The sequence below is a fragment of the Neomonachus schauinslandi genome, chromosome 4 (assembly GCF_002201575.2).
Source record: "Neomonachus schauinslandi chromosome 4, ASM220157v2, whole genome shotgun sequence".
Lineage (NCBI taxonomy): Eukaryota > Metazoa > Chordata > Mammalia > Carnivora > Phocidae > Neomonachus > Neomonachus schauinslandi.
Genome location: NC_058406.1, coordinates 3805860 through 3820972, shown reverse-complemented (window position 1 = coordinate 3820972; position 15113 = coordinate 3805860). Strand labels below are relative to the sequence as shown.

The window sequence follows — 15113 nt, the reverse complement described above, 5'->3', positions numbered from 1 at the left end:
TGGAATTCCGAGCGTCCTTCCCCATTTGAGCCTTCAAATGAGACCACAGCTCTGGCCAAACATCTTGGCTGCAGGCTTGTGAGGCCCTGAAGCAGCAGACATAGCAGACCCACAGAAACTGTGTTTTAAGTCCCTAAGTTTGCAGTCATATTTTATGCAGCAATAGAGAATGAATATGACAGACACATCCGTCCATTCACTTTTCCCCGTTACCCTCAAGCCGAGCTACCACCATCTGTCACCTGAACCACCAGGTCAGCCTCCTGACTGTGCCCCCTGCTTCCACCCGGCAGCCAGGGGCATTTGCTCCTATAGGAGATTAGGTCACGCACCCCTTTCTTCTCTTCTCCGACAAGCCAAGTGCACACCTTCTGCAGGGCCTTTGCACTTACAGCTCCTTTTGCCTGGAATGCCCTTCCGACAGACCTTCTCGTTGTTGGGCCTCCTTGGGGAGCCTGCCCCTGACTGTCACACTCTGGGATTCTCTCCCGGCACCCTGCCTATCCCATGCAGTCAGCACCAGCGACCTTCTTGCTGTCTGTCCCTGAGTTGTGAGGTCTTGACTCTCTCCAGAGGGCAAGCTCCACCAGGACAGAAATTTTGCTGGTTTTGCCACTATGCCTAGAACAGGGCTTGGAACTCAGCCAGGATTTAATACCTGGCTCCCAAAAGAGTGACGGTCCCTGATCCAAAATTACCTTGCTCTGTGCCGATGGGCAAAGGGATGGTCTGGGCTCAAAATATAGCCCCGCTTGCCCCCACTGGGGCCTCTCCACTGAATGCCCACCTGGAGAGCTTGTTCACCTCACTCTTCCTCCCTCCAGGATGAGGACCTCCCGTCGGCAGGAAGCGGGCTTCCTCTGGATGCCCTCCACCCCCTGGCACGGGGCTTAGGTTACGTCTCGCTCATAACTGAGCTCCCCTCTGAGTGAGGGGTGTGCGCACGTGTGTGAACATGCTGGGAAAATGGGGAGAGGAAATGTAAGCCAGAGTCACTACAGTGACAGCCTCATGGAAATGACAGAAATGATGGGGTCAGTGAAGGTCCCCAAAGTTTTATTCTTTAAAAAACCTCATTCAGAAAGAAATGACAGAATGAAATAAAAGTGCACTTAAATCCTGAAAGAAAGCAGTGGATCCTCGGCTGATGTTGAATCCAATCTTCGGGCTCATCAGGTGATTCCTCATGAGCTGCAGTGCCGTAACCCAGGCTGACCTCTCCCGGGGCCCCTTGTCCGCATGGCCCTGTCCATTTGCACCTGGTAGAATGGCTCCAGGCAGACCCTGGGGCCTCTTGGTCACCTTTTCTTTCAAACTCTGGGGTTCCATCAGGGTCACTGTCCCCAGATGGACCAGCCTGACCCCGCCCTCCCCGCCCAGATCTATGCAAGAAAGAGGCACAGCGCCTTTCCTGCGGAAAGAGTTTGGTTACACGGCTCCGGGGCATTGAGTCCCTGAAGCTTTGGGGTGGGGGGGGGCCTCTCCTCTGTGCCCATTAGGTGCTCCTAGAGTGTGCTCTGCCAGGTCACACAGGGCATGAAACCCAACCATCTCACGAAAGTCATTAACCTTAAGTCAGAGGGTGGTAGGTTCACGGGTGCCCAGTGTCGGCTGAGGCCCTACTGTGCGCAGGTGCTGGTAGCTGCTTGTGCAACACAGAGCCCTGCCCACGGGCAGGAAGGCACAGCCGAGGGCGCGCAGAGCACCAGGCACCGTGTCCAAACACAGTGGTCCCGAGGTCATCAGGGAGGAAGGGTGGCCGGGGGGGCAGGGTGTCCTCACAGGGTCTTGTGGAAGGAGATGGGGGCCAGGCAGCCCAGAGCATGCCGGGACGCCTGTGCCCTTAATCGGCGGATGTGGACTCCCCCCCGACCCCCCACCCTCTCCTCTCTGGCTTTCCCTGGGTCCAGCTACTGAGTGGTGGTGTCTCAATCCCCAGCTCGGGCACTCAGGGCTGTTTAACTTCCAGAATTCAAGAATCACAAACTCAGTCTGAATTTGAGATGGTGTAGGGACGTAGAGTCTCTGACTCCACAGATGTGGGGTGCGCCCAGGAATCTGCATTTCTAACTAGTCCCCCAGGGGATGCTCGTGTTCCTGGTCCGGAGACCACGCTTTGAGGACTGCTGGTCCTGGAGCAGGAATGGGCAGACTACGAACGACGGACCCGATCCAGCCTGCTGCCTGTTTCCGTAAATGAGGTGTTGCTGGAACAGCTGCGTGCCCGCTTGGGCATGAACCGTGCCCATGTCTGTGCCACGCTGTGGCGTTTAACACACGGTCTGGCTTGCTGCACTACCTCCCTTTACAGCCAAAGGTGGCTGAGCCCAGTTGAAGGCCGCTCTCCCCCACTCTCCAAGATGGCGCCTCTCAGCTCTTGGCTTTGCTGCTTCCACTTCACCGATGGAACAGAAGCAACCAGAGACCAGCTTACCCCGCCCCACCAGCATCAGCTCTCCGAACACCCTGCTTCCCCTGCTGCTGCCACCTGGACGACCCGGCCACGGCCACGGCCACGGCCACGGCGCTCCGCCTGAGCACACACCCCACTCCGGCCCCACTCAAGAGCACCCCGACTCTTGCGCTGGCTCTTCCTTCTTTATGAGGCACTGCCCTCTGCAGACAGCCACTTACTACTTCTCTCGTCTGAGAAAACAGAAAGCACAGTCTCTGGATCCACTTCCTTCTCCACCAACTGCCCCATTTCTCTCCTTCCATTCATAGGAAAATTCCTCAAGAGTTGTCCTTTCTTGCCTGCAATGCTCCCTTCTGCCTTCCCCGCTCGGAGGAAGCTGCTCTTGCCAAGGTCACTGTTGCTAAGTCCGGTAGTGCCCACAGTTTGGGGGTGACAGCGGGGCTGCTGGGACCCATGCCGTCTGGCTTGTCTTCCTGCCTTCCTGCTGCTTCTTCTCAGTCTCCTTGGCTGCCCCTGCTCACCTGACTTTGAACCTTTTTTCTTTTCTTTTTTTAAAGATTTTCATTTATTTTTTGACAGAGAGAGAGAGAGACAGTGAGAGCGGGAACACAAGCAGGGGGAGTGGGAGAGGGAGAAGCAGGCTTCCTGCTGAGCAGGGAGCTCAATGTGGGGCTCGATCCCAGGACCCTGGGATCATGACCTGAGCCGAAGGCAGACGCTAAACGGCTGAGCCACCCAGGCGCCCCTAACCTTTTTTCTTTTCCATTACATGAGGTTCCTCAGATTTCCACCTGTCTTCTGGCTCTGAACTGCGCTGCTATGCCGGAAGGCCTGTGGTCGTACCTCCAGGCCCCGTCGTTCCCCTGGGCTCCAGACTCATCTGTTCAACTGCCCTATGGGCATCTCTCCCAGTCTTCTCTGGAGGGTGCAATGCTCTGTCCCACGCGTGGTGCTCAGGGCAGCCACAGGGACGGGGACACCTGGAGCTACGAGCTGCCAGTAGGGACACTAGGGAGGTGTCCCGGAGGAAGCCATCTGTCCCACTCCTCGCCTCTGCCCTCCTGGACTCCTGAAGGTCAGGCTCCCTCTGAGCCAGCAGCCAGCTCCCCAGCTCAGGCACTGGCCACGTTCTGGTGCCCACTTCACGAGGGACAACCTCATTCCTCCTGGGGAGCTGCCACCTTTGCCACCTGCCAGGGGAGGGAGGGGGACTGGGGAGGCTTCCCATGCCCCCTGCCTTGCGTTCTGCTGAACTGCCCAGAGCCCCGACCTCTGCAGCTGCCACAGTTCAACCAGGAGAGACTGCATGTGCCCGGCGGCCGATACCAGAGAAGCTGACGTCCTAGCAGGATGCTACCAATCCCAGGCACCACGGAGGGAGAGAGGCGGGCAGGCAGGGCTGCCCCTGTGCTCAAAAGGGACGGCTCTGGACAAAGGCTTCAGAAACCACTTGAGAACCGGCCGGGCCCAGGAGGGACAGCTGGCTCAGGGTGCAGGCTGGGAGTCCACAGTCTAGGTCCCCCGTCCCCAGCACTTCCACTTGGTCCCTGAGCAAGCCACCTGAGTCATCCTCGGAGAAACTGAGGCACGGAGTGCTCACAAACGCCCGCCCATACTTTCTCGTGGGAACAGAGAGAAGGAAGACACGAAAATGTTTTGCGCTCAGGAGGGAAGATGTTGGGTAAATCCTAGCTCTCCGTCATCATGGGAAAGGCGGCTGGCAATGACGGCAGGCCCCTCAGAGGCAGGGGCTCCATCTGTGGGCACTGCCTTTCTCCTCAGCTTACTATACTGAAAACTTCCAAATATCATTAAAGTTGTGAAGAATCAGCACAGCAATGAACACCCGTGTGCTCTCATCTCATTCCCCCGTTGTCTGTATTTTGTCTCATTTGCACGCCTTCCCTCTGCCCTCTCCCTGATTTCTCCACTCACACTCACACGCTCACACCCACTCGCTCACACACATGCCCTCCTCCACACACTTGCTCACATGCACTCATGCTGTCACACACATGCTCACACTCACACACACGCTCTTGCACACACTCGCTCACACATACTCATGCTGTCACACGCTCACATGCACACACATGCTCACACTCACGCACTTGCTCACACGCACACACACGCACGCACACTCACACAGTCACACGTGTTTTGGCCAGATGAGCAATGACAATGTGTCAGCTCCAGCCTCAGCTACAGGAGACTTGCTCCACCACGGCCACGGACGAACGCGCCCCAGACCACCCTGCTGGTCCAAAGGGGACAGCTGCACGCGCAAGAGCCACCCAGCCTAGACTGGGCACCGCCAGCCACCTTGGGACGTGGGGCCAGCCACCAGGACTGTTATGTGGAAGGTGACTTTTGCCCTCCTGGGAGCACGCTCTGCTGGCTTTAACCTGCAGGTCATCCTTATCTCATGAAGATATGACTCTGGTGAGTCGTGAGAAGGACTTCCGGTTACTGGAAGAGGCCTCCCCTGTCTCCACACTGTTCCTTCCGGAGCACGAGAACATTTGGGTGGCAGGAACCTTTATTTAGCCAAAACTCCCGATGCGAAGTTAGCACTTCAAGCTCTGGGTGACTTTCTGACCCAAAACCTCGCCAGAGCCACCATGTACGTGTCTGTCCTCCTCCAGGGCCAGTCTAATGACACAATCCCACCCTGTTGCGTGACCCGAGGAGACCATTCCAAGTGTCAGGGAGGGAGTTGAGGCCCCATTGTGTTCGGATCTGGTGTATGACCTGGGGCAAACTTTTCCTAAGTGTCAGTTTCTCTATCTGCGAAACAGGATGACGGGAGTCGGGGAAGATCCGACGTGCCCACAGGTTGGGGTGCACCGTGAGAGCCACGGGCTGGGATCTACCTGTGCCTGGCCCTGGCGGAGGGCAGGTGCTGGCCCAGGGCCTGGGAGTCCCTGATCATACCTCCTTCCTCAGCATCTGCACCATGTGCACAAGGCAAGTGAAGTTGTCCCTGTTCCGACGTGCCCCAGGCTGCTCCCAGCTGTGGTCTTACCTTCCAGAAAAGCACTTTTTAGGGTCCTCAGACTTGCTGCCACATCGCTTTTCCCTTGCTGCCTCTCTGCTTTGTTCTCAGGGGCTGCTCCTCTTTTCCACGTCCCCAGAAAAAGGCTAATCTCTTGTGGATGCGACCAGCCACACACAGGTACGACTCAGTGTCATGACAGAACTGTGTTTCCTGAGCCCTCTGTGGCTGCATCCCAATTCCTGATCAGCCTGGAAGCTCGAAGCTTCTAGAAGGCTTGTCCCCACATAGCTGAGGTCTTAAGAATTACAACACTGTGTGAGTTATCTATTCCTATGTGACATGGGTTACATGGGAGACAACAAGGATTTCTCACACGGTTTTGCAAAGTCAGGAATTGGGGGTTGCCCTGGTCGGGCAGGTCTGGCCTGTGGGCTCTCCTGAGGTTGCAGCCAGGGTGTTGGCTGGGCTGAGGTGTTAGAGGCTTCCTACACACAGAGGTGAGTAGGGGCCCCCTCCTCACCACCTGGTTCTCTCATGCCAAGGCAGCCAAGGGAGGGGTTGAGAGAGAGAAGTTGTGATGCCCTTTAGGCCCGAGGCTCAGAAATGTTGTTCTCTTGGCTGCAAAGGCCAATCCTAATAAGGGGGTGGGCGTGAGCAGTGGGGAGGTACGGCGCTGGTCACTATTGAGACACCAGCAATGCACTACTCACCACGTTTCCTCCTTCCCCATCTCCTCTGAGACCCCGGGGATGTCCGCTCCACCGGGCAGGGAGCTTTGTCTCTTTCATTCCCCAGTTGTGTCCCAGTGCCCAGAGCAGCGGGCACACGGCGGGTACTCAGTGTGCACGCTGCCCGAGGGGACGAAGACAGGAGAGGCTCACCCTGCCAGGCGTGGGGGACAGCAGGTGGTCTCCCCGGAAGCCTCGGGGCTCAGGGCTCGGACGCGAGCTCCTGCCTCTTGAACTCACGTCATTTCGCACGTTGCTTCTCGAACGCTGGAACTCCTTCTTGCCAAAGCCCTGAAGTACCACTATGACTATTACAGGGCACGAAACTGCCACCTTTTATGGGGCTGAAGCTGCAGGAGCCACGGCAGCCAGCACTCGCCAAGAGACAGGAAGAGGTGTAACCGCTCAAAACCACTCAGATCCGGAAGGGTGCTTGCGTAACACACCCTTCCTCTCTGTCCCACAAGCAGGGTGCCGCCAGACGAAACCCCACTCTTCCCCTGTGAGCAAGAGTGTGTGCCACCGCCGAAGGCCTGTGAGTCTGAGTACGCTCGGGGTATTGGCTCTGCCTGTGGGGTCACCCTGGGGAGTAAAGCAGAGAGGCCCAGTCACTGCAGGGGCGGCCCGGGGCCCTGGGGGGCAGTCTGGAGATCCACAACCCAGTTCCCAAGGAGCATCATCAGATCTTGCTCCGAATTCAGTTGGGTGGCAGGGAGAACAGTGAAAAATTCCTATGGGCTGGATGCCGTGGCCAGGACCCCCTGCTCTCTGCTGCAGAGAAACTGCCATCTGCCCTCCAAGCTCCTGAGCCAGGGGGACCGAGCGGCACGGTGACCTGCCAACCTGACGTGAAACAGCGTGCACATCACGTGGTCGGACAGCAGCAGAGGCATTGGGACCAAGCCACGGAGTCCCCATAAGAATTTCTTGAAAAGATGGCAGACTAGAATTTTTCAGTCTTTCCAAAGCAACATTCCAATGCCTGTCCCCTGAGTACAAACAGGTCAACCCAGCATGGGGCTCGGCTTAGGCCTACACTCTTGCAGGCAGAGGCCCCATTCCTATCTAATTAGTGCCACGATTAAAAAAAACAAACAAACCATCATGGGCCCCAAATTCCAACTTTCCTAAAGCAACACTGAAATGCCTCTCCCTGCATGCAGCCCACCCAGATCCACACCCACTTCTCATGCACCTGCAGGCTGAGGGGTTCCCCACTGAAGCAGAAGCCTTGCTGTGGCTCCCAGCTATGTCTAGGGTGTGCAAAGTGCTGGATGGGAGTCTGCCAGGCTCCGTGGCCAAAGGCCCCCAGTCTTGGGAACAGCCATCCTCCCTCCCTGCGAGGAAATGGAAGCTGGGACCACGGGCGCGGTGGCTTTCCGGCTCCATCCTGATCCTGTCAACCACAAGTGAAACAGGGCCCTCACCTGGCGCCTGGGCGGAGGGGACCTCAGACTGCAGCTAGTCAGGGCAAGAAGCAGGAAACAAGCCCCTGAGTGCTCTGTGCTCCGGAATCTTTGTAACCACAGGCCTCCCCTCGGCCATTCATTCAGCAAAGCTCTCTAGCCCTCCAGTCCCGCCTGCAGGCCTGCCCCTGGCCACCCTGAGCTCCCACCCTGACCACCCCTGCCCTCCTCCCCCCAGTGGTGACTGCAGGCTGTCCCTCCAAGACAGAGCTCCACAGGGTCCTCCAGCTGCCCTCCCCTTCGCCCTGCACTCAGCTCTGCAGGAGAGAGGGGTGGGGACCCATTCACTTATTTTTAAGGCAGGGACCCTCACTTCTGCCTGCGAAACTACTTTCCACTCTGAGGCGGGAAGTCCCTGGCCAGGGGTTCAGGCGACAGCAGATGGGCAGGGATCCCTCCAGGAGCCTGCAGGGGTTGCTCGACAGCTGGTGCTTCCCCCTGCCCCCCCACGGCGGGACAGAGGTGGCCCCATGGTGCTTCTGATCTCCAGGCAGCTCCTGTCTTGTTGCCCCAGGGATGAAAGCAGACACCGGCAGCCCCCGGCGGAACTGTGCCACGGTCAGATACCTCCACTGGGTGTCAGCCCGGGATGCCCCCCACCCTGGCCACCTGCCCAGCAGCCGCGTCCCCGTGCGGGGCGGACGCCGGTAGCGGCTCGGCTGAGCTGCTGCGACAGATGGCCACGTGGGCCCTGCCTGGGCCCAGCCGGGGGGCTCCCCTCCCAGTGGCAGCCAGTCTTGTGCAGGCGTGGGGCCCGGGGACAGGGCTGGCCTGATGAACCCTGGCTATCAGGGGAGCTCTAAGCCCTGCTCGGGGAGCTGGGGTGCCCACCCCCTCGAGCACAAAACCCACTCAGGGAACAGGATCCCTGAAACACCCCAGTACCTGTTCCCGAGACAAGGCCATTTTGGTGTGCGAAGCGCAGGACCGCAGGGCCAGCCAGGAAGTCGGCGCAGCGCGTGTGGTAGGATGCCTGGCAAGCCCGGGCCCCCCCGAGGCACTGGGGTGTGGCCTCCGTTCCCGGGCGTGCCGGAGGGAGGTCCCCGACACCCCGACCTTGGTGGTACAGCCACCTCTCGGGGGAGGGGGCAGGGGATGCGAGAAGGGGAAGCACGTGGGACGTGCCCCTCCCTCCAGAATGGGCAAGCAGTGGGCCCCTTTCTCAGGGAGGGAGAGAGACAGATCCGCAGCTAGTCCTGGTGGTGTTACAGAGGTCCTGCTTCTTGGCCCAGCTTTCTACGAGCACTGGGCTGCAGGCCTTTCACCTGTGTCCCCTTATCTGGTCATCCCCAAGCCCTCAGAGGGGTCCTGCTGCTCTCCTCACTGTACAGATGATGACACGGAGGGTCAACAGTCAGGCCCATGGCTAGGATTCGAACTCAGGGCTGGCAGACCCCAAAGCTGTGCGCTGAGCTCTGCAGGGCTCTGCCTCACCCGTCTCCTATCCCGGGTGCCAAATATTGGGTGGGGGGCAGCACTTCAACACATGAATTCAACACAGCGCCTTTGTCCACAACTGCTTTCACGCTACGTGGCAGAGCAGGGGAGTTTCGACAGATGCCGGTGCATGAGGCGTGGGTGGGGCGGCCTGGGAGGTCAGGTGGGAGGGGGCCATCTCCCTATTGCTTCTCCCTGCTCTGCCCTTCCTTCCCGGGGAGGCCCCTCACCTGGGGGAGAGCGAGGCCAACGGCGGACCTGGACGGAGCACTCTACCTCCCCTGTGCCGGCCACCTGCGCTGTGCTGAGCTGCAGCCCCAGCCACCCCCCTTACCCATGGTTCTGGGGAGTGGAGCGGGCTCCCTCTTCCCCAGGGGTGGGCACAGGGCTCGGGAGTCAGCCAGCTTGGCCCACGTGCATCAGATCGGGGGCGCCGCCATGGGTCCCCAGCAGGTTTAAGACACAGACGGGGTGATGGGGCAAAGAGGAGAGAGAAGGGAGAAGTAAACAGTTTGGGGCGCTCAGTATCTCCTAAGTGACGAGAGGTGGGTGAACAGGAGAGAGAAAGGGACGATGGAAAAGAGAGACCACGAGGGGGTGGGGGAAGGGAGCCCCTCTGGGCCGCACCCCAGCCTTTCCCCCGTCACCCCCACAGGCAAAAGCACTTCTACAGATGAGAACATGGCATCTTGCCCCAGCGCACTGGGCTGTCGGTGGCCGAGCTGGGACGGGAACCAGGCATGTCTGACTCTGGACCGGGGCTCTTTCCTCCTGCTGCCCTGGAGCCCCCTCCAGCCCCCACGGGCCTGACTCTCGCGGGCCTTCACCGTGACCCTGTGGGTCTGAGAAGGCTGGCTTAATTCTTAAATCACAGATCTCCCGTCAGCAGGCAAACGTGGAACATTTCAAATGACGGGCACGTCTGCAGCTTGCCGGCTTCCAGATGCAGGGTCGCTGCCCTCCCGCCTCAGCTTCATCCCCAGCCCCAAGTGTCTGTCCTACCTGTACCTCAGACGGGGAGGGCAGGTGACTATGAAATATGGGGTGGCCTTAGACATGCCCACTGAGTCCAGGAGCGGCTCCTCTCCGGCCCCGAGGAGTCTGAGCTCCACATTCAAGCTGGATCAGTAAACATGGCGATGGGGCTGCTGACTGTCCCAACTGCCACTCATGAGCCCCATTTCCTGAATCACCTCCCAGCGAGCGTGGGCTGGGACTCAAGCTTTCATCATCGGCAGAGCCCTGGGGGGTGGGGCCTCCAGGAAAGGTTTGCTCTCTTCATGGAAAGTAATAGAGTCTTCTGCTACGTTCTTCCCCACGGCGGAGGCTGCCAACCAAGTTCTGCCTCCATTTCCAGCAGAAGGAGTAATGCCGGGGGCTCAGGGGGAGTCTCAGGCGGGATCGGGGAGGGGGTAAGAGGTGGCATTGCAAAGGCCCTAATGGGGTGACCTGCAGCAGGTCCCGTCCCCCACGACTCAACCAGAGAACAAGATCGTGAACCAGACCGGTCATGGGACCACCAAAGATACTCTCCCGTTAAGTGGGAGCCTCACAGTGGTTCTGGATATTTCCACAATTTAAGGAGCAAGTACTGCTTTGATATAACTCATGTTCCTTTGGGCCAGGACCCTGGGGGGTGGGGGTCGTTCCCCAGGTGTAGCAGGAGTACTGATCTCACTCGTCCTAGACTCTCCCAGTGTCGGGAGCAGAGAGCCCAGGTCCAGGGTGATGGAGACACCAGTTCCCTCTGCGAGATCCCCACGTCAGTGTCGAAAATCTCCACCCATGGGGAACTCTGAGCAGATGAGTCCCCCGGGGATAACTCAAATGATGGAAAAGATCCTTTTTATGTTGATTTGAAGTCAGTGTCCTTGTAACTCTCCCCACTGGGCCCACTTCTGCTCCCTGGAGACGAAGAAAGGCAGTCTCTCTGTCTCATGGCACATAGAGACCTCTGGCTTTGCTCACCTGCCACGTCTTTTGATGTTTTCCCACGAGGCTTCTGACTTCATAAATACAATCTGGGCCAACGTCACACCACATGCTTCACTTGGCCATCACACGGAACCCTGACAGAACCTTAAAGGTGGCTGGGTGACTCCATCATGCTGCCGAGGACACTGGGCCCGAGTCAGCTGGCGGGTAAGTGGAGGGGCAGAGATCTGATGCCTGAGGATCTGACTTCAGAGCCTGGGCGCTTAATTAGCCACCCTGGGTGTGGCCTCCTTCTGGAACATCAACTCCGAGGTCACATCCTTCAGTTTGCTGTTTGCTGAGATCCTTCGGGAAACGACAAGGCACACAGAACTGACAGTCAGCTGCGAGGGATGGGGGGAGGCTCCCTCCTTGTTCTGGGACGGGGTTTGGCAAGGGTCTGTGGGCCCAAACCAGCCCATCTCCTGAGTTTGCATGGCCTGTGAGCTAAGAGTGGTTTTCATGTTTTTAAGTGGTTGGAAGAAAAACAAAAGAAGAATATTTCATGGGAACAGAAATTATATGAAATTCAAATTTCAGTGTCCATTAATAAGGTTTTATTGGCAAGGAGCTATGGTCATTTGTTGTCTTGATCTGCTCTGGGTGCCATAGACGGGAGGCAACAGACATCTATTTCTCACTGTTCTGGAAGCTGGAAGTCCAAGATCAAGGCGTGGGAGATCCAGTGTCAGGTGAGGGCCTGAGTCCTGGTTCCCAGCCAGCGAGCTTGCTGGGGTCTCATCATCATCTTATAAGGGCACCAGTCCCATCAGGGGGCCCCACCCTCACCGTCTCATCGAATCCTAATCACCTCCCAAAGGCCCCGCCTCCAAATATTGGGTAGGGGGCAGCACTTCAACACATGAATTCAACACAGCGCCTTTGTCCACGACTGCTTTCACGCTACGTGGCAGAGTGGGGGAGTTTCGACAGAGACCACATTACCTGAAAGCCCGAAACATTGGCTCTCCAGACCTTTGTAGAGAAGGTGTGCAGAGCCCTGACCCCGACAACATCCCAGGGAAAGGGATCCCCCCAAGGGCACGGTCCCTCCTGGCCCTGCATGTTTTCTCTTCACGGTGGGGTCTGAGTCTAGTTGTGTGATGCAAATATCCCTGCCCAAATGATGTTCCTCACCTAAGAGAACCTAACCTAATTATTGCAGAATCTTTTTTTTCCTTTCCAAACAACACCTCTAAAGCCCTAAATCGACAGCACAGACACACCACCAAACAAAACCCTATCACCAATGTTGTCTTTAGGTGGACAGGATACTTCCCTAGGGTGCTTGAGCATGTGATGAAAAGCACCCAGGGCAGGAGCCCACAAGTGTGGGCAGGTCAGGGCCAGAGAGTCAATATTTTAGGCTTTGTGGGCCAGAAGGTCTCTGTCGCAAAGCTGTGCGAAGGCAACTAGAGATGGTATGTGAATGAATGCGGGCGGCTGTGTTCCAATAAAACTTTGTTCACAAAAACAGGGGGTGGGCTGGAGTGGTTTGCAAAACTCTGATCTGTGACATTAAAAAAAAAAAAAAAGGTGACATCCACCGTAATGAAATCAAGACAAAAGTATGGATCCTCATGAGGTCTATAGCATTTGCAGCTCAGCTTTGCAGGGAGCCGGAGCCTGTCCTTCTGGGGGTACATTCTGTGTCAGGAAGGTCAGAGATGACCTCACGCCACCTGCAGGCTGAGCCCTGGCCCACTGCTCAGAGGGGGTGCCAGGGGCGGAGGGGAGAATGCACAGAGGCCCTGCGTGCCCGGAGTCATTGTCTTGCTTTTACTTTGCCAGTAATTCTGATACATCATCGGATCGTAGGCCTGATTACTCTGTTCCGGAATAAACATGTAGAGCTGTGCTCCTGGCCGCTCTCTGTGATGCCGCTTGCTGGGGACAGCTGGCCGATGGACGCAGGCTACTGCCTCCGATGCTGTACTATTTCTGGTTACTCTTTGTGCCTCATTTATTTTTGATTCGAGTTGTTCATACAGGCTGTACGTTCTCTTTCTTGCTCCTGCACTGAAATGAAACAAGCATAGTATTTTTAAACCCTGCTTGTGTTGCCTCATAAGTGCAGATGAGCCGACGCACCTGGAGAGCGGCTCCACAGGAAGGCCGCCTGCCCTCTCGCTCCGGCCCTCAGCCTCCGTCTTATGACAACAGCAGGACAGAGACGCCACTCCTCACTCTCCTGGACACAGTGACCCATCCAGTCCTGGGGAGAAGGCTGCACCTTCAGGGTCCGGCCCCGAAGCTGGGCTTTGAATGGACGGGGTCCGGGGAGATCCATGTGTCCTCTTGGTGGCGAGGGTGGAAGAAGCCACCTGAGTAGCAGCCCCGGGCTGCATCGCTTCGCGGTGACCCGTGAGAGCTGTGGGTGATTGAGGGGTGAGATAGGGCTTCACGCATTCATTCACTCAATGCTAGCCCCCAGCCCCGTGAGGGTGGTACTGTTTATGACTATACCAGCTGAGGAAACTGAGGCTGGGCGTCTGAGCTGGCCTGCCCACAGTCACCCGGGAAGCAGCAGTACTGGGAGTCCCTCCTCTGAACCATGGCCCTGTGCTGCCACCAGCAGGGACGGGCAACCAAAGGCCTTCTCCTGAGAGGCGAGCTCATCTATGCTTTCCAACGTCTCTGGGCCGCGGGCTGAGGAGCACTGGGGGAGCGGCCTAAGGCAGGGGCAGGGCTCTCGTCAGGAGGCCATGGAACGATCCAGGTGCGAGTTGGGGAGCCCTGGGCCGGGGTGGAGGAGGCAGCCACTGGCTGGTGGAGTCAGCCTGTTGAGACCCAAGGGTTGGCGGGAGGGTGGATGTGTGTGCAGGGTGACCTGGGTTTCTGGAGAAGAGGTGCCAGGTCCCGAGCTGGGGGAATCGGTGCGTGCAGCAGGTTGGGGGAGTCCTGGAGCTGGGCGCTGGCTGTATCTGCTGCGAGGTGCCCACTGACATCCAGGTGAGAGGCTGATGGTGTTCCACTCCTGTGGCTCCGCCTCAGGCCCGGGCCGGAGCAGTTTCCTCTCTTCTACCACAGGGCCTTTGTACGTGTGGTCCTTCCACCGGGGATGCTCTTCCTTTGTGTCCCTGCTCCAGTGTCACCTCTCTAGAGACATGGTCCTGGAGAGCTCTCTCCAAAGTGTCCTGTCCATCACGTCAGCACATGGGTTTCCTTCGGAGCTCGTGACTGCCCCCCAACTAGACGCTGAGCCCCCAGGGGCGGGACTGGGTCTGCCTCGTTCCCTGTGGAACCTCTCATGCCGGGACAGGGCCTTTGCTGAATGCATGAGTGTATCATGAAGCTCTGGACAGGCGGTGCTTTCCTTCTAGTTAACACTCTCTCCGAGAGGCTGAGCCAAGCAGAGTGGTGAGAGGCGGAGCAAGCAGGTGGTGTTGCGGCGGCTCCTCCGAGGGAGACGCAGGCTTTCCTGCAGCCTCGGTGGCCTCCTCCGAGGGGCTGCACGGTGAGCCACTACAGCCCGCATGGGCCCCGATCGGGATCTCCGGCCTGAGCCTGACTCGAGTGTCCACCAGGCCCAGAGCCCCCAGCAGGACCACGCCCGGTTCCTGAAGCACGTGGACAGGCAGGCACCTCAAGGGCACGCATGCATGGGCATAGAGACCCACGTACACACATACGTGCACACATACACTTTGCCACCTCCCCCTGCGCCTCCACCACCTGTGCCTCCATCACCTGCCCCATCTCTACCTGCGTCACCTCCACCTGCGCCTCCATCACCTGCCCCACCTCCACCTGCGTCACCTCCACCTGGGCCTCCACCACCTGCGCCTCCATCACCTGTGTCTCCATCACCTGCACCTCCATCACCTGCACCACCTCCACCTGCGCCTCCACCACCTGCGCCTCCATCACCTGCCCCACCTCCACCTGCGTCACCACCACCTGCGCCTCCACCACCTGCGCCTCCATCACCTGCGCCTCCATCACCTGCGCCTCCATCACCTGCACCTCCATCACCTGCACCACCTCCACCTGCGCCACCTCCACCTGCGCCTCCACCACCTGCACCTCCATCACCTGCGCCTCCATCACCTGTGTCTCCATTACCTGCGCCTCTATCACCTGCACCTCCATCA

At 58.3% G+C, this 15113-nt stretch overlaps 1 protein-coding gene across 1 annotated transcript in view; it reads right to left on the bottom strand.

The window, feature by feature from the left end:
- The window catches only part of KCNAB2 (potassium voltage-gated channel subfamily A regulatory beta subunit 2), an 81542-nt gene that overhangs the window by 50739 nt on the left and 15690 nt on the right, over positions 1-15113 (bottom strand). The gene's annotated exons all lie outside the window — the stretch shown is intronic.